General features: G+C 38.3%; 1 protein-coding gene across 1 annotated transcript in view; it reads left to right on the top strand.

The window, feature by feature from the left end:
* PTPRN2 (protein tyrosine phosphatase receptor type N2) overlaps nucleotides 1–24356 on the top strand; it is a 636567-nt gene that overhangs the window by 43631 nt on the left and 568580 nt on the right. The window lies entirely within an intron of this gene.

The following is a 24356-nucleotide window of genomic DNA, read 5'->3' as shown; positions in this document are numbered from 1 at the left end:
CCTCAGCCCACTGCCCACAGCTCTTTGAGAACACAATCCTTCACTGCAGAGCAGGGATGCAGGGAAAGTGGCCTGAGAAAGCCAAGGAAACAGTTGTTAAAATGCCCTCCTAGTGAGAAACATGGAGTCAACGAACTCGGGTACCTCCTAAAAACATTTTTGTGCTGCAAGTGGAGCCATGTACTCCTGATGAATCACGCTGCATCTGTAGTACATCCACGTCCCAACGTGTCACATCAATAGGGGATTCAAAGGGAATGACAAGTAAAAGCAAGGAGTAACAGTGTGATGGAATGTAAGTAACGTTAGTGTCTCTTTTTTTTCCAATCATGCTACTTAAGAGGTCTGTGCTTTGATGTATAATACAAAAGGGCAGTAGTGGAGGGAAATGTGAAGGATGGGTGGGTGTTAGTGATGTGTAAAATAGCAAGCTTGCCTTTAAATGACTTGGCAGGGGCCTAGCTGTGAAAAAAGGCACTGCTGACAACTTGGAATCCCCCTAAGTGTGATGTCCCTTCTCCTTGAGCAGTCTTAAAATTGAAACGGTGACAGGCTTTTAGATTTGTACATCTGCCTTCTCATTATTGAAAGTAAGTTAGGAAAATTTATATTAATTGATGTAAAGAAAAGCTGAAGAATGGCTTTCAGTTGGAAAATTGTTTCCATTTATAAATAAGGAAGGTCTTTCATTGACATGTATACCCGTTTTAAATAAAATAGATTAGTAAGTAAGGAGTATTTATTGTGATTTTGTTTTATTCTTGTTGCAACATTTACCTGGTTAATGTCTTTGCATTAGCTGGCACATGGATTTCATTTTGCTTCAGCTAAATTCTTGTAATTCACAGCTTGAGGTAGAAACTCCTTTTAAGGAATGCATGCACTATTTGGTATCTTTAAAATGAAAGTACAGAACTGCTCTGATCCCCCAATTTGTGGAATAATTATTCTGATGTAGTTAATAATCTAACTTTCACACAGATGTTTTGTTCAGGAAGTTTTCTTTGCACTTTTATCTCCAGTATGGAATAACACAATGAACAACCCTAGTGTAACTGCACACCAGCTTTGCAATCTTTGAAGAAGTAAAGCTTAAAATTTATTAAAGAACAATGAGAGGAAAGAAGGGACTCTTAAAAATTAATTCCAAGCTCAAGGTCAGCTTGAAGCAGTGCCAGGCTCTCAATCTTCTACTGCTCTTAGCAAAGGATATAGTCCTGTAGATTAAGTGGGAAGGGCCTCTTCAGCTGCTGATGCACAGATCTGCAGCAGTTGCAGATAATTTGATTTCTTTTCCTTAAAAAAAAAAAAAAAAGGTAAAGAAAACACATCCCCCAAATATTAATATGTTGCTGCTTTGGGATTTTTCTGCAAGTGCCTACATAAACAAGATAACCTGAATTATTAAAAGTGTGAATTTAAAGAGGATTTGTTGTGCCACATTTGTTAAACACCCCCACTCTGTGTGGGCACTCACAAGTAAAGTGATGTTCTTTGAGTTCAGCTTAACTGCTGACTCAGCCTTTTCTTCACAGTATGGTTGAGGTTGGCAGGGAGCTCTGGAGGTCCTCCTGTCCAACCCAGAGGCTCAGGCACGGCCTCCTCAAGCTCAGGATTGTGTCCAGTTGGCTTTTGAATGCCTCTGACAGAGGAGATGGCCCAGTCTCTCTGTGCCACCTGTGCTGGTGCTGCTGTTCCTTCTGGTGAAAATGTTTCCTGATGCGCAGGGGGAACCTCCTGTGTTTCAGTTTGGGGAACCTCTTGTGTTTCATTTTGTCCCCTTTGCCTCTGGTCCCATCACTGGGCACCACTGAGAAGAGCCTGGCTCCATATTTGCACTCTCCCTTCAGATATTTCTGCATAAGATCTCTCCCAAGCCTTCTCCAGGAGTTTCAGTCTCAGCTGTCCCAGTTTTCCTCACAGGAGAGATTCTCCAGTGCCTTCATCATCCTTGTGGCCCTTCCTTGGGCTCTGTCCATGTGCAGCAGTGCAGGTGTGGTCTCACCAGTGCTGAGCAGAGGGGAAGGATCACCCCTTGAATCACTGCCTTGAAATACTCCTCAAATGTAGCACAGCACAACATTAGCCTCCTTTGTCATATGGACCTAATCTTTTGTGGCAGCCTTTGGCACTTAAGGATTGAAAACTCCAATTTTTAAATTGCTCCCTTTGACTCATACACTGGGATAGTTTTTTAAATAAGCCTATTTTCCCCAGCTCTCTGTCTCAATGTCTCTTCAGTGAGTAAGAATTTATTTAAGATTGTATAAGGTCACATCTATCACTCTAGCTTTAGGAAGTTCGATTTAATAAATATCTGGAAATTAAATTTTAAAAAAATGCTAATATATAATTAGTATATATTCTGAGATGTGCTAGGAAGGGGCTCACTGTTGCTGTGTCCTTCTCTGTATTGGAATTTCTACACAATAATGCAAATTATGCCATGTTTTCCACAATACTTCCTTCATCTTTTCTGGCTTTGGGATTAGCCATCTGGTCTTTGGTCCAGTGCTGACTTCAGCCAGGTTGTGAGAACAGTAGGAGAACTGAAGCTATTGCAGTTACCAGTGCTGCTGGTAATTCAGTGCAATTTACCTCTCTGGCTTTCCTAGATATAATACAGCTCAGTAATATAGTAGCCATGGATCCAGGATGCCTCTCAGTCTTGGATACCCTGTTATCTCTCTCAGATGACATGTTGACCCTCCTTCCTATAGATAAAAATTGTTATAATCAAATGCAAATATTACTGCCCAGCGTGTAGCCAGTACAGCTACATGCTAACAAAGTGCACAAGTTGGGGTAATTTATCAGAATTCCAGTACATGAAGAACCCATAAAGACATTCCTAGCAAATTATGATGGTGGTGTTAAATGACACATGGCAAACATGCCCCTACATTTAGGGGGATAGAACACAAGTAAATAAAGGTAGTATAGAAAGTAATCTTACCCCTTAAGGAGTTGCAGCTGAGCCAATTATTAGAGATTGGGAGCAGGCCTGATGTTAACAGGCCACAGTTGTAGCCAACAAGAAGAGTGTTATAAAAGAGTGGATGGGTTGGTTGAGGGAACTGGAGTTAGTTGGCTGCTGTGGGGACAAGGAAGAGGCAGTGCCTGGAGGAGCTGCCTACGAGAAATATCAGGGAGGTGTGAAACTCCAGCAATGGAACCTTTGCAATGTAATGACAATAGAACCCTTGGACTATATATGACAAAACCTACATACCTTTTTTTTCTAGAGGAAAAGATGTGTGCAGTCAGAGGCATTGCCACCTGGTAATTTAAGAACTTGCTAGGGTGACTGGTGAAGTTTTACTAAGGGTGTAAATATTTTAAATACCCTTGGATTCATTAAGCATTTCTTTCTCTGGCAGAGCAGAGAACTTATCTCTTTATATATTTATATAGTAATTTTTCGTCTTGGCATGAAAAAGTAGTTGAATCTGGTACCTAAATTCTTGCACACTAGAAAATGATATGAATTAATTGAATCAAGATGAGCTTTAAGCATGTTGTTTACAAAGAAGTTTACATTCCAAATTTTTCTTTCAGAAGTCTCCTTTTCATGTCAGGATGACTGGGAAATGTATAGTGTACATTCAATTTAAGAAGCCTCTGGTAGACTCTTCCTGACCTGTACTCATACTAGGTGTATTATTTATCATCCTCAGTGTTCTGTTTCTGCTATTCTTAGCATGTGGCTTTGTTTCATTCAAGCAGTATATTGACTGTGAGGACTGGTTCGGAGCAAACTGTACAAGGCAATTAAAATCTCTTAATTTTTATTTTAGAAGTTCGTGAGGAAAATTATACTGTGCAAGCAATACCAGTTCAAGATTCCTTGCATTTTGGTTATGTATTAATGAAGAAAAGAATTACTAGAAATAAGAGTTCAGGTAAAAATCTTCCATTTTCCTGTTGTGTGTTTATCTCAGTTTGCACAGATGATGTGTACCATGAAATTCATCCAGTGGGCAGGAAAGTCTGGAGGTAATACAGATTCAAGATGGAGACAAGATCTTCAATGAAGTTTTTTACCCGATAGTAAAATGAGTTTTGAATATTTTTTTCAGTCACTAAGAAATAAAAGCAAAATAACTTTTAAAGCATTTCTTAAAAACCATAAAAATCTGCTGTAGTACTTAGGCTTCTTACAGATTTGCAATTTGATTCTTGGTTTCAGATTCCTGGGTGCTTATCCTTTCTCCCCAAGCAGTCAATAATACTTCTGCTTTGATTTAGCCCTCCTCCAGACCATTTTTTTTTTTGATTGGGTAATTTTTACTTTTCTACAAACTTTACTGCATTGCTTCTGGTCACTTGTGCAGAGTTATTACAGGGAAGGTAAACATGAAGGGTTTCAGTCCTGCTTGTTCCATAGAGCAGGGTTCTCTCCTGGTCTGTTTTCTTTCCTGTCTTATGGCTGTCACCTTCAGTTTGCTCCTGCTGTGCTTTCTATTCCATTTCTTGTTTGGCCGGTGTCAGGAACTTGGGCTTGTTACCCTGGTGGGGATCCATGCTGCTGATTAATAGCACAAGTGGCTAAAAATAGATGGAGTTCAAGCAGGAGACGTTTGCTGATAATGAAATGTTCTGCCTTTTGTCCCGGGCTCTCAAATGTGATTTTAATCAGGTGACAGAATGGCCACTACTGCTCACAAAATGAAGGAACTGATGTATCATTTTTTAAAGTCATCCTCTGCAGAATGGAAACTTCTTTTGAGGAAAACAGAAGGCACAAGCATGTTAATCAGTTTAAATGTTATCTACAGTTATTTTTTTTTTTTTGCTGTGGATGAGAGGCTTCGGCTGAGGGAGGCTGTTAAGAGTGTTGTGAAGAGCATGTGACAAATATCTTTTATCCCTTTTCAAAGTGGGAGTCTTGTGTCCTTGTTTAACTGAATATAAAAGGTTTTGCTTGAATTTGAAATTCTGAAATCTATATAGCAATCATAGGTGTAATTATTTTATTGCTTAACTGGAAATACACCTTCAGATACTTATTTTTTTTCCTCAATCTGTATGTAAGTTGTAATTACTCTTGCAATGTAGTTTAATTATGGTTGTTATTGTCACATGGAAAGCTGAATACAAGCAACTTCAGGCAACTCTCATACCCCTTGACATTTTTCATCAGTATTGCTACAGTTGGGTGCTCTGTGCTCTTTTATCAAGGATAAATATCAAGGATAAATTTATCAAGAATAAATTATCTTTCCACAAGGTGATAGACCTGTAATGAACAATTATAAACACTAGAAGTTACGCTTTATGTCGTAAACATTAGAAGTTATACTCTACTGGCATTAATAATTAATCCTCAGGGGTATTGAAAAGATTCTACTCACCTAAAACCTGAAAAGCAGTGCAGAAGAAAAGTGAGTGCTTTTATGGGAGTGCTGATGACACAGGTTATTTGGGGAGTATAAAAGGTGTATTCTTGATCTCTTTTGTCACATGCTAATACATTTCCAAAAGTTTCATCTCTAGAACTTAAACTAAAAGTTTTGTTCTTTCAAGAAGATTCATCTCCTTGGAAAAGCTGAACTGGCAAGTTCTTTGACATGCTTAAATTAGAAGCATGATGTGTTTGCCCACTGGAAAGGAAAAGCCAGAAATTTTACAATCATTCAAAGAAAAGTAAAACTTTGTGATTTTTTTTTAACATGCTCAACTTGAAAATATTGTTTTTGTATAAAGTAAGAAAATATAAGCCTGAAAAATGCTCCTGGTTGGATATAACCTATACATGTTTGCATTACTTTCCTCATTTGGGCACAAAATACCCTACCCTACCTAAATCTCCTTGGCATTTACATCCCAGAAGTCTGCTTTCAACTGAAAGTAAAAATTACTGTTCAAAGTTAGAGAGAGAAACACACTGAAACCTGATTTCCAGCCTAGACAAAATTCTAGTATTTGGCTCTTTTATACCTTAGGACTTATGACTGAAGAATAAGAAAATAATAAATTCACTTTACTGATGAAGTGATTGGAGTGCAGTGAAGATGGCCATGCTTTCTGCTGTGTAAAACAGTTCATCTTCTGCTCATGGCTTAAAAAAAATTCTGACTATTTTATGGTGGAAAGGGAATATACTGAGAAAGTAAGAGAAAAACAGGGAATCATTTTGATCTAATAGGCTTGTAACAGATATTGGGAGCCAGAGGCCTAATGCATTAAAGTAGAAGAAAAAAGCGGTCAGTACTCCTGTATTAAAAAAACCCAAACAACCAAAACCAAAAACTTTTACAAATGTCAGGCTAGACACTTTTCTGTTCTGTTGGAGTATTTTATGCCATCTGTCTAGACTGTAAGATCTTTAAGGCAAAATGAGATACACAAGTGGCACATGGACCATTGCTAGTACTGTTAATTGCTTGGTTTTCACAACATCTGGCACACATTATATAACACATTTTCTTCTGCCTGTTAAAAGCAGATAATATTTATTTACCTGCCTGTCACTAGGGCTTTGAAGAGTCTTATGGAAACCAAAGGAATAAATGAGCCCTGGAGGTGAATTGAAGCTTTTTAGACACTCCAGTCCAGACACAGCCTCTAACTCTGGGTTTTTAAGCAGTGTCTTGCCTCTCACTGGGACAGTTTTCTGATGCTCTCTCCCTGAACATCTGTTGATGGCCACTTTCATAGCCAGAATCCAGGGCCAGACAGAACTCCCCTGTTGCAAATGGCCAGCCTGATGTTCCTAAAATTTCCTCACTACTGTGGGACCCGTTAAGTTTCATGGTGGTGGTTTTATTGTGCCATCAGTGCCACCTCAGTTGGCTGAATGGCAAGAGTCATAAAAGGGGAAGAAAAACATTTTATCTTCTGTTGCCTGTTTCCTTCTACTGAACTGAGGAGATATAAAAGAGCCCTTGGAGTATCAGAACTGAAAAGGCCTCAGCTGGAAATGGTTGACAGCATTGCCTCCAACAGAACAGGAAATAAAATGGGACCAAAAAGTTGACTGTGTAGGAATAGCATATACAGAGTTAAGCTTGAAGTGGGTCACATAACAGGAATTTTTTCTTTTTTTCCCCCCCCATCTCATTTTTTCTTCTGGCTTTGAACCATTTATTTTAAAAATGAGACCTCTTCAGTTAGTCATCATAAATTAGTCATCCACCAGTGTTTGAGGAATTGGCCCTAAGTGAACTAGGCTGGTGTAGTAAAGTATAATTCAGCTCCTGTGTAGCCTTTCTTTGTGAGCAGGGCAAATGAGCTTGGATGTGGTCTCTGTTTCTTTGTGCTTGGATTCCAGCTGCTGTGACTGGGTATGGAGGGCTCCTGCATGGCTGTTCTCTATTAGGACCTCACTGCAGAAAGGAACCTGCTGGTGCTGTGCTTACATCTCTCTGACTGCAGGAAACATCCAGATCCTATCAAGCCATATTTATCTGCATGAAGCTGCAGAAGCTAAAAGTCATCCCACGGTGTTTTAGCATATGCTGAAAAATGAAATACTGTCAAACTCCTACAGTACTTGAAATAGACTTGAAATAGCCTTACAGTTTTGCTCCTTTACACTTTTTCTGTAGGGATCATTCAGGGATTCAGATGCAGTGGGGCACAGAAATAGAGAATGAATCCCTCACTTGTTGAAATGAAAATTAACCTTCTGAACTAAGATGGCTTTCATGCCTACTTTTTGTGCTACACAGAAAGTGCAGAATGAATAATTCAATAAGTGATACTCAAGTTTATAATTTGAAAAGAGAAATGTCTGGAAATTTTCTATGAATGAGATCTTTGTCATTTTTTAAGTCTGATTGCTACCAGCATAGATCTTTGTCATTTTTTAAGCTTGATTGCTACCAGCATAGATCTTTGTCATTTTTTAAGCTTGATTGCTACCAGCATAGATGATGGTCTAAAAATATGCTAACTGTTGTTCACACCTATTCAGTGTAGCCAACAATGAAATTTCATGTTTTGATCAGCAGTATTGTATCTGCAAAATAACATTCTTGGTTCCAGTTGCAACAAGTAGGAATTTGCCATTAATTTTAAGGTGGCTGAATTTCATTCCTCTGTGTACAATTAAAACAACTTTATAGATGGGAGAGGTATTGAACATCAGTGCCTTTTCATACACAATTATGAAGCCATCCATCCTGATTTGAGGGTGGTGGGTGCTTTCCTACTTGAATTTTGCAGTTTAATTACTTTTCCTGTTGTGTGTGTATGTGTACTTGATGAGAGTCTTCTCCACAGTCTGGTTTATTACCCCATGATGTCACAATGACTAAGTAGTGATTCAAAGAAGATTGAAATGTTAATTTCTTTTGTTCTCCTGTTCTTTAAGAGGCCAGCATAGGTAGGGTGAACACCACTAAAATAATTTTGGTTCTAATATTAACTGCACAAGTACAGAATGAGATTCTACCTTCTCATTGAGTTGAAAGAAGAAAAGCCCCCAAGCTAAGGTTCCTAAATCATCATCTTACTCCCACAGATGATAATTTTCAAGTGGCAGATGATTATTTCTGGAATCAAGAATCTTACTTACTTCCTGATGTGTCATTTTTTATTTTTTCTAAGTTGCATTTAAATACTCTTTAGGTATAGATATCACACATAGCAAAAAAATATAATCTCAAATGCCTAGGCTAGAGGTAAACCTGTGAGGAATGTTCTGTATTTTTTCATATGTGCAATGATTATTCAAAACCATTCTTTTCTGTATCCAGAATGATTTTTAGACTGCAGCTGTCTTGCTGAATATTCATTATGAAATATTTGTGTTTAAAAATAAACCCATTAGTTTTGTTTCTATCACACCAACTTGTCTTTTAATATGTGCCAGTGACCTGGCATGGTGACTGCATCTCTGAGCCTTAGGTCTCCAAGGAAAATCTTCATATGTTAGATTTCTTTTTTTTATTTTTTGGTAAAAATATCCAACAATATGCAGATAATGTCAAGTATTTTTAGCAACGTATCCTAAAAATATAATACAAAGTTATTTAGCTGTTTTCTACCTTCTCCTTTAAAAGCTCATGTGGAACTACTCTCTCTTGTCCTAGGCCCCCATCTCGACCCTCATACTTCCAGGATAAACTGTGTGCTTTCCAGCTTGGAGTTATTTCTGATTCACAGAGTTGCTCATTTAATAACAGAAGGCATTCACTGTGACTACAGCAAAATGTAGCTAAGGGGAAGCATATTTCTCCCTTTTCAAGTATAAAGAAAAGTTAATTCAGTTTCATATTCCTAATTTAGCTGAAGAGCAGCATCTCTTCTATAATGCAGCAGAAGCATTTTCCCAGACCGCTTTCATTCCTGAACATTTAGGATCCAAACTTCTTTTTTCAAAAATCAGTAAAGGCCTGTCAGTGCCTCTGCCAGGAACAAGATACCCCCTTGGTGACTGTTCCACTATATATTGTGGAAATATGACCACCTGAAACAGTGGAAAGGGAGGCACAGAGGAGCAGGCAAGCCAAGGTTACAATGCCCACAGAACTGGTGCCAGGCAGAGACATTCAGCAAACCTGGAAACCTCATGAAGCAGTTCAGTGTAGGGGGATAGAACACAAGTAAATAAAGGTAGTATAGAAAGTAATCTTACCCCTAAAGAGTTGCAGCTGAACCAATTACTAAGGATCAGGAGCAGGCCTGATGTTAACAGGCCACAGCTGTAGCCAAGAAGAAGAGTGTTATAAAAGAGTGGATGGGTTGGTTGAGGGCACCGGAGTCAGGTGGCTGCTGTGGGGACACGGAAGAGTCAGTGCCTGGAGGAGATGCCTACAAGGAACATCAAGGAGATAAAAAACTCCAGCAATATGGAACCCTTGCAATGTAATGACAGTAGAACTCTTGCAATGTAATGACAACAGTTCAGTACAATGTACAGGGCTTCCTTTTTTAGTTCTTCCTTCCTCTTGAGTGCTTGTATTGCCTGAATCTGTATTTTTCAAACATATTCAAGTGATTGAGTCTTGACAAAATTACCAGTTTTGAAGAGGCTGAATTTTGGTTTTCTGACATCTTATGGAACACAATAGAGAGGTCTCGTCTCAGGTAACTGGAATATCACTACGAGAAACCTGCAAGACAAGTTGAAAAAAATAGAAATTGTATGGCATGGCATACTTAGATTATTTTAGAAAAGAAGTCTGAGTTCAGTTGCCTCACAAAGGGCACCTTGAGTTGTTTCAGGTGCTGTGGGTATTCTGCCTAATGTCTCTGACACTCCAGAAAGGACTGAGTCTCCTACCAGATCTCTCAGTGCTGTGTGGATATCTCAGGCTGTGGTATCTCAGATGGCAGTAGAAGAAAATGTTTTGACAACAGATTCCAACCCCATTTTATTGCAGTAATAGCAATAATAACAATAATCATGAATATGTTTTTAATAAATATATCCTATAGACATGCTTAATAAATTTGTATCTATACAGGTATAATACAGACTTCTATACCTGTAGTTTGCAAAGACAGGCTCTGATACTGAGTTTTGCAGAGTGCCTCGTGCTGACTGGAGGTGGGAGAGCAGAGGTGCAGCAGTTAGTGAGATTAGCAATCCTCTTTGATGTGTAATTGCAGCTGTGTGCTTCGTGCTTTTGTGTGCCGTGCCTCCCGCTGGGGCAGGCGCTGCACACTCAGGAGCTTTGCAAGTGAAAACACAATGTACTTTATTATTCTCCAGAAAGGGGAGGGAGAAACCAAGCAAAAAATAACAAGAAACAAAAGCAAAGTACATTTAGCTTCCCTTCATCATAAAGGAAAAAAAGAACGCAGCAGGAAAATAGCTTCCATATTTTTAGGCATTTGTGAGTCACCCTAAATCTCTTAGGATATTTTAGTAAAAATTATATTAAAAAAGCTTCTATGAAGTAATGAACTCGTAAGTTTTTCTGTGTGACATGTTACAGTTGCTTTTTTTAATGTTTCTTTTTAACTTCCTCAGGGTAAAAAATCAGTTATCCACCTGGGAATGCAAGTGTTGTGAAGTGAGCGTATGGATTGTGAGAGGAAAAAAGACTGGGTAATCTTTTCTGAGGTTGGCTCTGGCATTCTGTAGTTCTACACTAGACTATCAGTAGTAGCAATAAAGGTGTTCACACCTCTGGAAAACTAGGGGATGGTGGGATAATCCATGGCCTAAGGTCACTGTCCTGCCCTTAAGGACCTTTTTGGCACTGTCTTGACCTTAAGGACCTGTAGGGTCTGGGTTTAGGCAGGTGTGGTGGAGATAGAGAATGGGTTAGAATAAAGTCATAGTGTTGTCAAAAAATGACAACAAGGGAATTGCAACTTTAGAGAAGGTTTTACCAACAGTGCAGGTAAAGGCTTGGAAGATCTGGAATGATAAAAGTCTCCAGTACCCAGCTGTGATTTGAAAGCTTGTGGACACTTTCATATCCATTATAGAATTAAAGTATTACAACTAAAAGCAGCACTAACTGAGCAGTAATTATCTTTTATATGTGCTCTACCTTTAATCCAGAATGACATAAATTGTGTGTTATTACATCATCAGATGTCAATGGGCAGAGCTGCTGAGTGTAAGGAAAGTGAGGATTTTCTGAGAGGTGAGGAGGATACAAGTATGTATGAGCAGCTCTCTCCCCCTTCCTCACATTTGCTCCCTGTCCTCATATTTTATTTAAATTGGGAAGTTGAATAGGCTGGGTTACTCTGATGTAACTCTGCAGTAGACTTGTGCCACTTGAGGACTGTTTGTTCATTGAACCTACATGTAAAATAATATTTTTAGTTATGTAAAACTGCTAAAAATTTTGGCAATTACTTAAGAAATGACACAAAAGGTTTTTTGATTTTGTTGTTCTGTCACCACATGAATGGCCAAAGGCAAGTTGAATTGATAGCCAAAATGTCTTAGCTGTAAAAATCCTAAAAAATATTCCATGAGCACTATTTCGCCTCCATGTACCTCTCTGTAAAAATGTTCCAGGATGTTATACAAAAGGAAGAGAACTGTAGATACAGAGATATTGTTCTGATCCTTGACCTGATACTTTCCAATTGCCTGCAGGAAACTGAAGCCACCTTCTCAAAACAGGCCAGTGCTTGATATGAATCTGATAGTTAAGTTTTATTTTTAACAAAGCTCAATGAAGAGAAGTAGATGAGTTCTGTTTCCTTGTACAAAGTAGTGCGTAATAACACTTCACATTTTAGTTTGACATACCAATAATGAAACAATTTCAGGTCTATCAGGCATTCTTGTCACAGTCCCATCTTGGTTTGAAAGAATACTTCAAATGAGGTTGCACATCAGAAAAAAAAATTCATTTACTCATCTGGGCCTAATTTTAGTATTCTTGTGCCTTTACTTCTGCTGCATGATATATAGATTGTAGAATAGAGAATTAAGGTCACAAAGCTTTGGATTTTTTGGGTGATTTATTTGTTGCTTTTTTTGGTGTGTGTTTTTTTAAGGTCTTATAATTAGGATGTTTTGTAAACACTGCATTGATGTAGAAAGCATTGCATACACATTGTTCCTTGCTTTCTGTAGAGTATTGGATTCAGAAACAACACAAAATTAGATTTGTAATTTATTCATCAAATAGAAACTCTCCAAGTATAGTTTTAAACATTATGTTTTAATGTTTTGGCTGAAATTCAAATCCTGAAGGAAGAAAAATATTTTTTGAATAATACTGGTTCATTAGAATAATTTAGGAATTTTTAAGAGGGCTCCCATATGAGGTGCCAGACTGATTCTAAACCTTGCTGAATATCATGTCTCATAGAATTATGCAAATGCTGGTCAACTGCAGACTGAAGGCTCATGTGTGGAACTTCATGAAATATTAACATCAAGAATTTTTTGGAGGAAAAAACAAAATCAAGTCTTTAATTAATGAATCTTTGGAATCGACTTGCAAAACTATCAATGGGATTATTGTAAAACAACTTCTGTTCTCAGGATGACTCCAAGAAATGGGAGTCCCTTTCTTCTAAATTCTCAGAAATCCCAAGACAGAGTCCTGTAAAGTCAGTGTAAGATGCTAGCAGGGAAATGCAGGGCTGTTCTTATCTCTGCCTCTGGCTTATCTCTGCACCTTGGACTTTTTATCACTTTTAACACATCACGCATTACAGACATTTCTGTGGAGATTATTCTCCTGCACTTCCTTTCTCAGACCCTCTTATTTTCTCCCATTTCCTCTTTTCTTGTACATTTTTCTTGTTCAGTTGTTGCACAGTGAAGTGGTCACTATTACCTCTGTTCTGCCTCCAGTATTTTCTTCTGAATTTGTACCTTTTACTGTTTCCAATTTTCTAAGTTTCCTCAACCCCCTGGATTCTCTATTTCCATACAGGGAAGAAAAGAAAACCAGAACAAAACAAAAAATCCCCTCTGAAGTCAATGTTGGTAATTCCTTTATGAATTAATAGGTCTCATTCTTGTTTTCATTGTGTATGCTCTAGGCTAGTTGTTGTTACTAGGGAGAGGCGGGATTCAGCAGACAGAACCAGCTCTGGAGTTCAGAGCAGCTTGGTGGAGCAGTGGAGGAAGTTCCTGATTGGTGAATAGGGATGTGAAATTCCCCATTCCTTTCTCTTCTCCATTATGTGCCTCCTACCCGGTAACTCTCAGTAGCAAAGAATATCCAGCAGAGGATAGGGAATGAGCACAGAGAAGTCTGTAATATGGAAATAAAGTTTACAAAGGAAAAACAGCAAAGACAAAAAAAAAACCAAAAAAACACTTAGAAAGAAAAAAATAGGTATTTGGGCCCTAATTCCCTGCTCAGATACTTCAATTCCATCAAAATCACCAGGCATTGGAGGCCAAGTTAATGAGAGGTGGTGTCTCTATGGCTACAGTGTAGCAAAGGCTTTTGTCTGCTCTTAATGGAGAAACGCACCTATATGAACTCCTGACAGCATCCTGCCTTCAAATTTTTTTCCTTCATAAATGGATTTGCTGAAGTGCAGTTTCTCCTTGGTGGTTAAAGGAGTGCAACAGATGAACTTCTAGAATCTGAGAGGTTCAGTCTTCTAATGATATTTTTCTTGTTTTTCCAGACAGAGAAAAATAGTCTTTTGTGTACTTTTTAGGAAGGAAACAGAAGATGAATTCTGGTGTTACTCAGCATGAACACTATTTGTCATATTTCAGAATCATCTCTAATTTTCTTGGCTTCCTCCCCAAATTGCTTTAATCATTAGGCTTTTTCTTAACTACATCTCTGATGTGTGTCATTATTGTGGCTGCCTCTCAACAACTAGCCTAGGGAAAAAAACATCTCACTGGTCTCACAGAGTAGGCAGAGCTGCTTCACAGACACAACAGCAGGATGTATTCTAAGACAGCTGGCTCTGCTGCCAGCCTCAGAAACATCAGGGTGAGTCAGGAGTAATTAGAGCTCAATTACTGGTCAAAATCAAGACCATTCACTCTCAGTTCTTTCAAATAGGTGTAATTTCACAAAAGTAAGTAGAAGCAGATCATTTAACTCTGTGATAAATTTAAACATCTGTCTGCAATGGATTTTGAATCAATATAGAATAGATTTAATACTTTATCAGCATAGCAGAGCATTGTCCTAATTCTGTCCCTTGTCATTGTGATGCCCATGTGGGGGCTTCAAACACAACAGCCCAACAGGACTTGAACAAAGCCACAAGGTGCTGCACATGGATTGTTTGTCAAGAGATAATTTGTATTGATAGGGACAGCTGAGTTCTTGGTAGCTTTTAAAAATATCTAGTAGATAAACACTGTTATTATTTTTATTTCCTGTGGAAAGGGAGTTTTGGGCATCTTAGTAAGAACTGTTAATTCTGTTGTGCTTCCAATATCCCTGTGTGACCTGTTTCTCATAACTCTGTTCCATCCTAGAGGAGGCTGCAACTTCATTCGCAATTCAAATTCCCTGGGCAAATTGTAGAGATAAATCTTGATGTCACAGTCCATTGAATTTTACCTAATATTATTATTTTTCCCTCAAGAACTCCAAGAGACTCTGACTTTCTTCATTGACTTTCATTATGTTTCTCCAGTACATGAATAATTAATGTGGATTACTCTGGACTGTTTAAACTCTTTTTAAAGAAATTACCAAGTGTATATAATAGTGTCTCTTCCATTAGATGAACACAGGTGATTTCAACACTCAAATTAACATTATGATTCAGAAATGCATGATAAAGGCATGAAGCTGTTTTTCCAAATAGCAATTTTTACTGTTTTCTACATCTATCAGACCTCCATATGGATACAGAGAAATAGACAGATTTAGACCAGTGTTTGGGTCCTGCCTTCCTTTTTTGGAGCTCTTCTGTAAGAGTAGCTCCCACATCCATGGGTGCTGTTGTCCAGATTAGAATTACTTGCCTGCAATAAATGACTCTGAACTAGCCCCTTGCACTCAGACTTCTTGGAATGATGTATTTCTTTTCTCCTTCCAACTTGTTTTCAACAAGTCCACACTGTCATTTTAACCCAAAAATTGTAACCCAGCTCAAATTAACTGTGAAATAGAGGTGAAGCAAAAAGGAGAGGGATTTTTTTTAAAGTCTGAGGAAGGAAAATAGAGGGGATCCTATGTGACAGGCGCTTGGTCATACTGCAGCTCTTGGTACAGGCATCTTTGGTTGAAAGATGCTGCACTGTTTTCTAAGTAAAACAGAACATAAAGGCCAATAATAGCAGAGAGGTCCTCTGCAAAAAATGGTTTCTGCCTTTGAAGTCTGCTTAAGATATTGTTGGGAGTGGAATATTACCCAATATAAATATTGGGTAATTGCTTAGTTTGAGGCAATGTAAGTGGATGAGAATTGCTGTAAATTCTCGTTATGTTTTTTTAAGCACCAAGAAGATACTCATTAAGAATGTCTGCCAAATAATGAAAAGAAAATTTTGGCACTTGTTAGAGGGAAATGAGAAACATATCTCTTTTCCTTCCTTTGATTATGGAAATAATGGGAGCTTTCCCAAATCAGAAAACATAACTTTAAAAACCATTTAAAAAAAAAACAAACCCCGTCACCGAATCCAGCTCTTAAAGATTGAGTACTTTCAGAGAATAGGACATAAGTTTCTGAACCATGTAAGTGTTTTGGATTTTTTACCTGAAAGAGTTATCTTCCAAAGCACATAACCTCCAGACAGAGCTCCTATTGCCTCTAGCTAATGGTTCATTACTTCTTTGACCCAGCTTGTCTTAACCCTCACTGTGGAAGACCATCTAGAATTATGTTATAATTAGGATTTAGAATTCACTCCTGTACTGCAATTTTGTAAAACAAGTATGCTGGAACAGACTGGCAGTTAGTGATGGGCAAAATGAGGTTGATAGATATAATGATGGCAGCAGCTCTTTCACAGAATAAATATCACAGAGGCCTCTGCAGTGCAATGCTTGCTGGCTTGTGTGCAATGATATTGAGGAAGGCAGTGCTGGTAATGTCACACTCTGCTGGATGGAAGCTTCAGTGTTGTATCTTTTGGCTGTGGATAATACCAGAAGGTTTTGCTGCCAGCAGATTTTGTGGGCAAGGATATTTTACAGGCAATGACAGGTAAAAAAATCAGGCTGCTTGTTGATGTATTTAAACAGTGAAATGGAATTTAGTCTCAATGGTGTTCAGCTTTTAGAATCTCTGCCAGGCACAAAAGTAAGTTTTGCTTAGTTGCAGTTGGGATTTCAGTAGGCATTGGATGATTTTAGTTCCTGCCCAGAAATGAATTTAATTTTAGCTATGGGTGACCAGAAGGTGTTTAATTGCAGTTACTGAAGGCCTGCTCTGACCCTTATGACATTATGTCTACAGTTTGTGAGTATTTCAATCAACAATTTTTAATTCTGAAATAACAGATCCTTCATTTTGTATTGTAAATATGCTATTTTTCCCATTATGGGGCACCAAAATGGCAAAAATCTTTTGTCTGGGGCTTGAGTAAATGTGATGTACTCGAGTAAATCATATTTGATGCCTTCTGCCACAATTAAAGGTAAAAGATTTCAGTCATGATCGTAATAGATAATATTTGAAATGTTTTAAAATTATTGTCTATATATTCTGCAAGAATTGATCTTTTTTTTACAATATAAATAGTGTTCAGTATAATTCAGTATTAGTGGATCTAATAGTTTGGCAGATTATATCTGTGCTCCCCATTTTCTTTTGAGAGAATGGCATTCTTGCTAAAGAAACAGAGTTAGACAGTGTAGCAGTGAGAGCATTGTAATTTTGCAGAAGAGACACTGTAGCAGTGAGAGCATTGTAATTTTTCAGAAGAGATAATGCAAGTTCTTTTAATGTTTACTGTGAAAAAATGACAAAATGGCTCATCAAATGGTGAATGAGCCACTTTCTGAGCCCTGGGCAAATGCAAATGCTGTTCTAAAGCTTTCTTAGTGATGGACTTTCAGTGTCTCTTCTCTTCATGACTTGTTATTACTGCTCACATCTCCAATTATTCTTAGTACTGACCTTTTCTCAGTGCTCCCCAGAAGAAAAGCCCTCCATCATTGCAATCATGGCATTAGTAATCAGATAAGCTAATGGTGTTCTCACTACAAAGCAATTCCTTTCCTTAGTGGTGAACATGCTCAGACTACTTACATGCAAAGGAAAAGATCTAATTTTTTCTTCTAAATGCAGAAAGGACAAAGTAGAGATTTACATAGTGAGAAATAATAATAATAAACACCACAACATGTCTGTCTATGTTGCCTATTTCATGCACTAATCCATGTTGAAGGGCAAGTGATATAAAGGAGGTAACTGAAGTTCTGCTGTGTAATGTCATTGAGGCTTCGGGGGCAAGTCTTGGCTGTAGGTTTAGTACTGAAATTTTTCCTAAATGAATGAAAACTCTATTCTGTGATGAATTATTCTGGCTAGAGTCATATTTCAATATACAAATCAGTGTGTATGAAAAATGATTGAAAGAAGGGGTAAATCTGAGATGAGGAAGTGTTAGCACCATATGGTAACACTTATGGGAAATCTTGCCTTACTTTACTTTGGAAACTTTTCATGTAAAAGATTGCACAGTCCTGCAGTTAACCACTGCAGGGATTTCTTTTGTCATCTTTATGACTGTTAATTTGGATTAGAGTAAAGCCTGGATTCTTCACCAGGGATGAGTGCTCCTTTGTATGAAGCTTTGTACATGCACATAATTAAAAAAGAATGGAAAAAACCCTTCTCTCAAGAGTTTGCAGTATTACAAAAACATCAGGCACATATTAAACTCATAAAAGGTGGAGTGAAGAAAGAAGATCAAAGCTCAGTATATTTTATGCTGACAATATTTTTCTCACTCTCCCTCTTGGGAGAAAGAACCTCTTTAGTATTATATGCCGCTTTAATATTATTCTTGACCACACTGATTTACTGTTCTTTCATCACTAAACTATTATCCAAGCAGTTGTTGATAAACTACCACAGGCTCTGAGAGCTTGATAAAGTCTCTTTTTCAGTGTAGAACATTCTGGATATCCTGAGACTCTCAGGAGACACCAGAATGTAACTGTACCTACACCTGCTCTGAAGAGCTCTGAATTGAGGTAGCAAGACAGAACAAATTCTGCCCTTCTTTTACCTCCTGTCCCCTAGTTCTCTCCCAGTGACACAATGGAAGGGAGAGAGATGGGGAATGGCTGAATGTGCTGGAAGGGAAGTGGAGGGCTGTGGCATTCACATTCTCTGAAAAAATTCCTTTCCCAGGATTATTCACCTGAGAAGCCTCAGAGAAAAAGAAAACAATTCTTATCTCATTTGCTTCTCCTGTGTTGTGCTTGTCTGGAACGTGTTTGGAGATTGTTTACCCACAGGTGATTGTGTCATTGGATTCTGGTGGGAGTCATTTTGACTCTTTGGCCAATCAGTGGCCAAGCTGTGCCAGGACTCTGGAAAGAGTCACAAGTTTTCATTGTTATCTTTTTAGCATTCAGTAAGTATACTTTCTATATTCTTTAGTATAGTATAGTATTCTTTAATATAATATAGTATAATAAACTAATAAATTAGCCCTTTGAGAACATGGAGTCAGATTCATCATTTTCCTTCCTCTGTCGGGGCTCCCTGATTTTACAATAGAGGGCACGTGTGGGCATGGGTGGACTGGACTGCCAGCAATAAACACTGACAGGTGACAGAGCTGCTCACCTGCAGGAGGGAAAGGAGAGGGCACAGTGTAGTGGGGGCAGTGCCTGGGAATGGCATGAACGTGTTTGGGAGGGCCAGGGAGGATCAGCTGCATCCTGGTGGTGGGACGATGTTTTCTTGGAGAGGAGGAGCTAAAAAAGAAACACTTCTCAGGAAGAGAATGGAGGAGTTTGGAACAGAAAAAAGGAGCAAAGGAGATAAGAATGAAAATTTAAAAGGTAGGGCCAAGGAGTATCCTGGTTTTTTATCATAGTGAATGCCAAAATGAAACTAAAGTAAGGAAGGCAGTTAATCTCTTGATTTTTCACAGGCAATTGGTAAGTTTTGAGTCATGAGTATATACTTACATTGCATGTGCACATACCTGTGTAACCCCAGGTTTTAGGAAATTGGGATGAAATTTGCTTAAAGCCTGTGATCAGCTTGATGTACATTTTCCCCAGATATTCTTGCAATTTTGGGTAATTCTAGACTTGTTAGCACACATGTATGGCAGACAGATGAGGATGTGTTGAATAGGTCACAGCTTTAGCAGACTGAACAAATTTATCTCTCACCTCTATTAGTGAGCAGAATATTTCTCTCTCTAACATATGACTTCTCCCATCAGTTTTCTGCAAGAAACCTCATTTCATTTTTCCTACCAATGTGTTCAGATTATCATTCATTATTGTTGGGCATCATCTTGGTTTCTTTAGTTAAAGCTATCACAGTTGTGTGAATTGAGCACATCTAAAATACAATTATTGGACCATATTTATTAATCCTACTATAGGAAAATAATGTGACTCACTATTTAGAGTCTTACATAGCTGGGGCTAAAGACCCAAGGAGGCATTGACCTGCCCAGGTGTTTCCTTGTTTTTTACCCTCACCAGCAGTGATGAGCTCACCCTGCAAGGTCTCCTGACCACATCTTGCAGCCAAATGTGAAATAAAGAGGTAAATGAGGGGTGCACTTTTATTCTGGACTATTAAAATGTTAAAGACTGCTGGCATATTTTGATTAAGGGAACATATACTGGCTGAAGTTGTGATGGGCCAGGGGTTGTTAAGGTCTGCAGATGTGAGGAGACATTAAGTGCTTCCATGAATATTAGAGTAAGAGAGTGAAAGGAAAAGGTAGAGATCCTTCAATAATACAAAAGATTTAAAAGGTTTGTATTTTCCCAATTTCAGAAGAAATGTAGCTGGTTTTGCCTGTTATTTGGCTGTTTTGATGATTATAAAACAATTTTTGATAAACAGGGAGTTTATCTATGACCTACTTTTAAATTTTAATTTAGAAAAATGCTTACAGGATTGATGGCATTCTTGGGAGAGGTGGTTAGTTTAGGATCATCATGAGTTGGTTAACAGGGGGAAAGGACAGAGAAATAAACATAATATAATCTGTTTGAATCATCAGTCAATGTCAGTTTTAAAAAATATTTTCCTTATAAGAGAAATTTTACAGTTTCTTCTAGATGAACTTCAAGTGACTTCATCTGCTGCATTGGCTGTCCTAACCTTCAGAGGCTCCTTGTATAAGTCAAAACAAACAATATGTTCCAGTGCAATTTAAACTTTCCTATTTTTTTCTTTAGGAAAGCAGAACTGCTGTATGATGAAAAGAAGGAGATAGTTTTATTAGTGTCTCATGAGAAGAATAAGTTGATAAAAAGAAACATAAACTTTTAGGTCCTGTACTTGCAGCAGTATTTTGTGATTATGTTTTGCTGCCTTTCTGAGAAATAGCACTGGAGATGTAGAGGGGGAGGAAAGGGAGGCAGAAGAATTTGCAAGGCCCTATGGAATCTCTTTTTGTGACTATTAAATAATACACCAGGTAAATATACTGTAGTGTATATTATATACAGTATATTAACCTGATCTGTCACTATTGAGATGTGGAGACCATGCAAGTGTTAATAAAAAGTTGAATGTCAGTGCAAGTTAGATAAGAAAACTCTAAATTCTACATTTAACAAGGCAATGCATGCTGGATAATTGTGTGGAAACTTTGTTATTTCAGGGCTGCTGTGTGAAGTGAGACTGGGGCTTTAGGTTTGGGGTTTGAAAGTAATGTATCAACAGTTTATGTGTACTGGGACATTTTTTGTGGTAGGGAGATTTTTTTGATAGAAAATGCAATGTGATTTTGCTCCCATAAGGCATGAACTGAATTAAATATATTTTGGAGATGATACCGCTTCACTCTTCAGAGTTGACTTATTACCACCATTACTAATGGTAGGTAGATGGTATTTAAAATGAAATATGATATTTCTTAGTGTTCCAGCAAATAGCAGGAGATAAATTAGTAGCTAAATTAGCATATTGACTGGTTGGGTGAAATATGCATAACAATCAACTCTAGCAATAAATAACTAGAAACAAAATATTTTTCAAGGCATTTTGGAGGTCCTTGTCTATTTTAGAGTAATCCTACATGGATACGGTTTACTATGCATTGACTTTTCTAGTTTGCTCTCCAAGACATGGGTTTACAAGTCTGATTGCATCAGATTCCTTGCTGCAGTGAGCATCAAATAAACAACAGTTATTAAAAGAGAAGCTAAAACGTGATAATGCCAGTTTTCTTTTATGCTTTTCCTGGAAAACTTATTAGTCAATAAAGCAAAATCAGAGTTCTGTAGAGAAGTAGCATGACTGTTCATTTCTTTGTACCTAAGCAGGCTTGTTTTGTTCATTTTCTATCTGTATTTTTCTGCTTCTGAGAATCTCAGTGCATTATTATAGGATGGCCTGTCTCTGGCAGGTGGCTACAGACAGCAGGTGGTTGTAATCCCAGCTCCCAGGCGCTTCAAATCATTGGAGTCAGGTGAACCTGTCACTGTTTGAATGTGCCACTCCACTAGAAATATTCCTGGCTGCAACTTCTCATCTGACACCTTTTGGCTCCACAGCACTGCAGGATGGGAAATGACTACAAAACTGTCTTCCCTCCATCACAGGACAAATTCAGCAGCATTTTCTGGACACAGATATTTCAGGTTTTTGGTTTTAATTCTTTTTTCAACCTCTCAGGAAAAAAAAAATACTGATTTTTTCTAGCCATGAAACCTTCTATTTTTTTTTTTGAAGAGTTAACTTCAGATTTCTGGAAACAGGAACACTGAAGTATACATTCCAAGTCTAGTTTATATTGGTGCTTGAAGTCTTTATTTATTTTTTTTTTCTGCAAGAATGCCTATCTAAAGTGAGCATTGTTATTCTTTTAATTAGACTCTTGTTCTGTGAGCTCTGTGTGGATGTTTTTGGTCACTGCCTCTCATTGTTCTTGTCTGATGCCCTTTATGAGTCAATGTACAGCTCAGGCATCCTCCTGCTTGGCTGGGTCAGTAGCAGGGCTGCAGTCAGGTATCTTCAGTGAGTTTCCAGCCACTGTTTCACATCAAATGGTTCTTACAGCAGACTTGTCTGGGCCAAAATCATCCACATCTCAAGAATATGTTACAAGCCACACTTTGTGTACTGTGTGGGTACATCCATTCTGCCATACTGTGTGTGAAGAAGCTTTCCTTGTCTGAAACTTCCCTTTCAAAAGGTGCCAAATGTATATCCACAGTTTACTGCCACATGAGTAAAAGGATGAGAGAACTCTTATTCGTGTGCATATTGTAAATCTGTGTACGGTTATGTGTCTTTGCAGGCAGGTGTGGGATGGATGTGAAGAACTGTTTGTTCTCCAGCATGTCTTGAATTCACATAGTTGGGTTTGTCTAGCTCAGGCCTAGCATGTGCTGCTAAATCCTGCTGAGACACCTAGCATATTAGTTCAGGCTTCATGATGTGCTAATATAGTTGTCTGCTGAAAGCCTTTTCAGAAATTCCTAAGTCACTCTATCTCACCAAAACTTCTCTTTTAGCAGGATTAGGAGCCAGGTAATTCATGGTCAGAGGGTTCTGAGCCTTTCAGTTCTTTTTCTAAGGATATTTTATATAATCCACTGGACTCCCTGGTGATTAGAGGTGCTGTACTTTGTGCTTTCATGGAGATAGGCATGGCTGGGGAGAGAGGATTTGCTCATTGGTTTGGGTCTGGTGTAGTTCCTGCTGGTTTCTTGATGCAAGGCGTGGAAAAGTTCAATATTGCTTAATATCATAACTCCATGTGGCCATTTATGAATAAGATATTTTCCAGGAAAATGAAAAGGTTTAATTGTGAAAATGTGTTCTTAAGGGCAGTGTTTGTGTCCAACATACAGCTTCATTCCCCAGATCTGCTCCAGTCCTAGCCCTTTAGCTTTGTCAGAAAATAAAGAAACTACTTTGGGGAAACAAAGCGAGTGCCCTTAGCAGTAGCAGGATATTTCACAGTGCCTTTGCACCTGATCCTTGTCCCTGTGTCCCAGTGTGGAGTGACCAGAGCAGGGGCCCATCTTGCCCACTTCCCTGCTGCCTTCACAACTGTCAGCAGGGACTAATTTTGGTTGAGGAAAAAAGCAAAAACAACTATTGTCTCAATGCCTGGTTGCCAGAACAGTTTGGTGACAAGGGAACAGAATATTTTATCCACAAAGATGTGTACAAGTGAAAGAGCTGGGATTGCCAGCCTGGATGAAGTTTCTAGGATGAGGAATGAAGCTTATGTTGTAGGGGCTCATCAAGCAGCAACTTCAGGATCAAATTTGCTATTTTAAATCAAAAATATCCAAGGATATTTTTCATGGGCCTATATTGATTTGTCAGCTGTCTGTGAGGTATTAGGGTGTTGGTAGGGGTGGCTTAATTTGGAAGCCTTTCTCCAAGGACTTAGCACTCCTGAAGTCTTAGGCATGGTCAGTGTTGCAGTTACTAAACCCAAGCTTAACCTGAGCAATTTATAGGCAGATTGAAAGGCTTATCTCATTGCTGTGGCAATACTGTCAGGATGCTCTTGGTTTCTTGGTGTATATTCTTGCAGTGTACTGCAGCATTACTGTGCTGCGGTATAATAATGTGCTCAAAATTAAGAGAACATAAAGTCCCTCAAATTAATAATGAGAGAGACATGCATGGGAAAAAACTGAACCTTCAGGAGAGAAATGAGGGGAGGAAAACTTCAAAGATTATTCTGGACATAGCCAGTTAGTTAGATGTGCTGTCTAATCAGACCTGTTCTGGACTTCCTCTACTGCCCAGTTTGAACTCCCAAGGCCCACCAAATGTCTGACTTTTTCACAGCATTAACAGGTCTTCAATGCACTAATTATCCACAATTTGACACCTCTATTAATTTTTACCTTTCTTTTGTG

Source organism: Melospiza melodia, chromosome 1 (assembly GCF_035770615.1).
Source record: "Melospiza melodia melodia isolate bMelMel2 chromosome 1, bMelMel2.pri, whole genome shotgun sequence".
In the NCBI taxonomy this organism is placed as follows: Eukaryota; Metazoa; Chordata; class Aves; order Passeriformes; family Passerellidae; genus Melospiza; species Melospiza melodia.
Note: the sequence above shows the minus strand (reverse complement) of the source record. Positions and strands in the feature narration are given on the sequence as shown.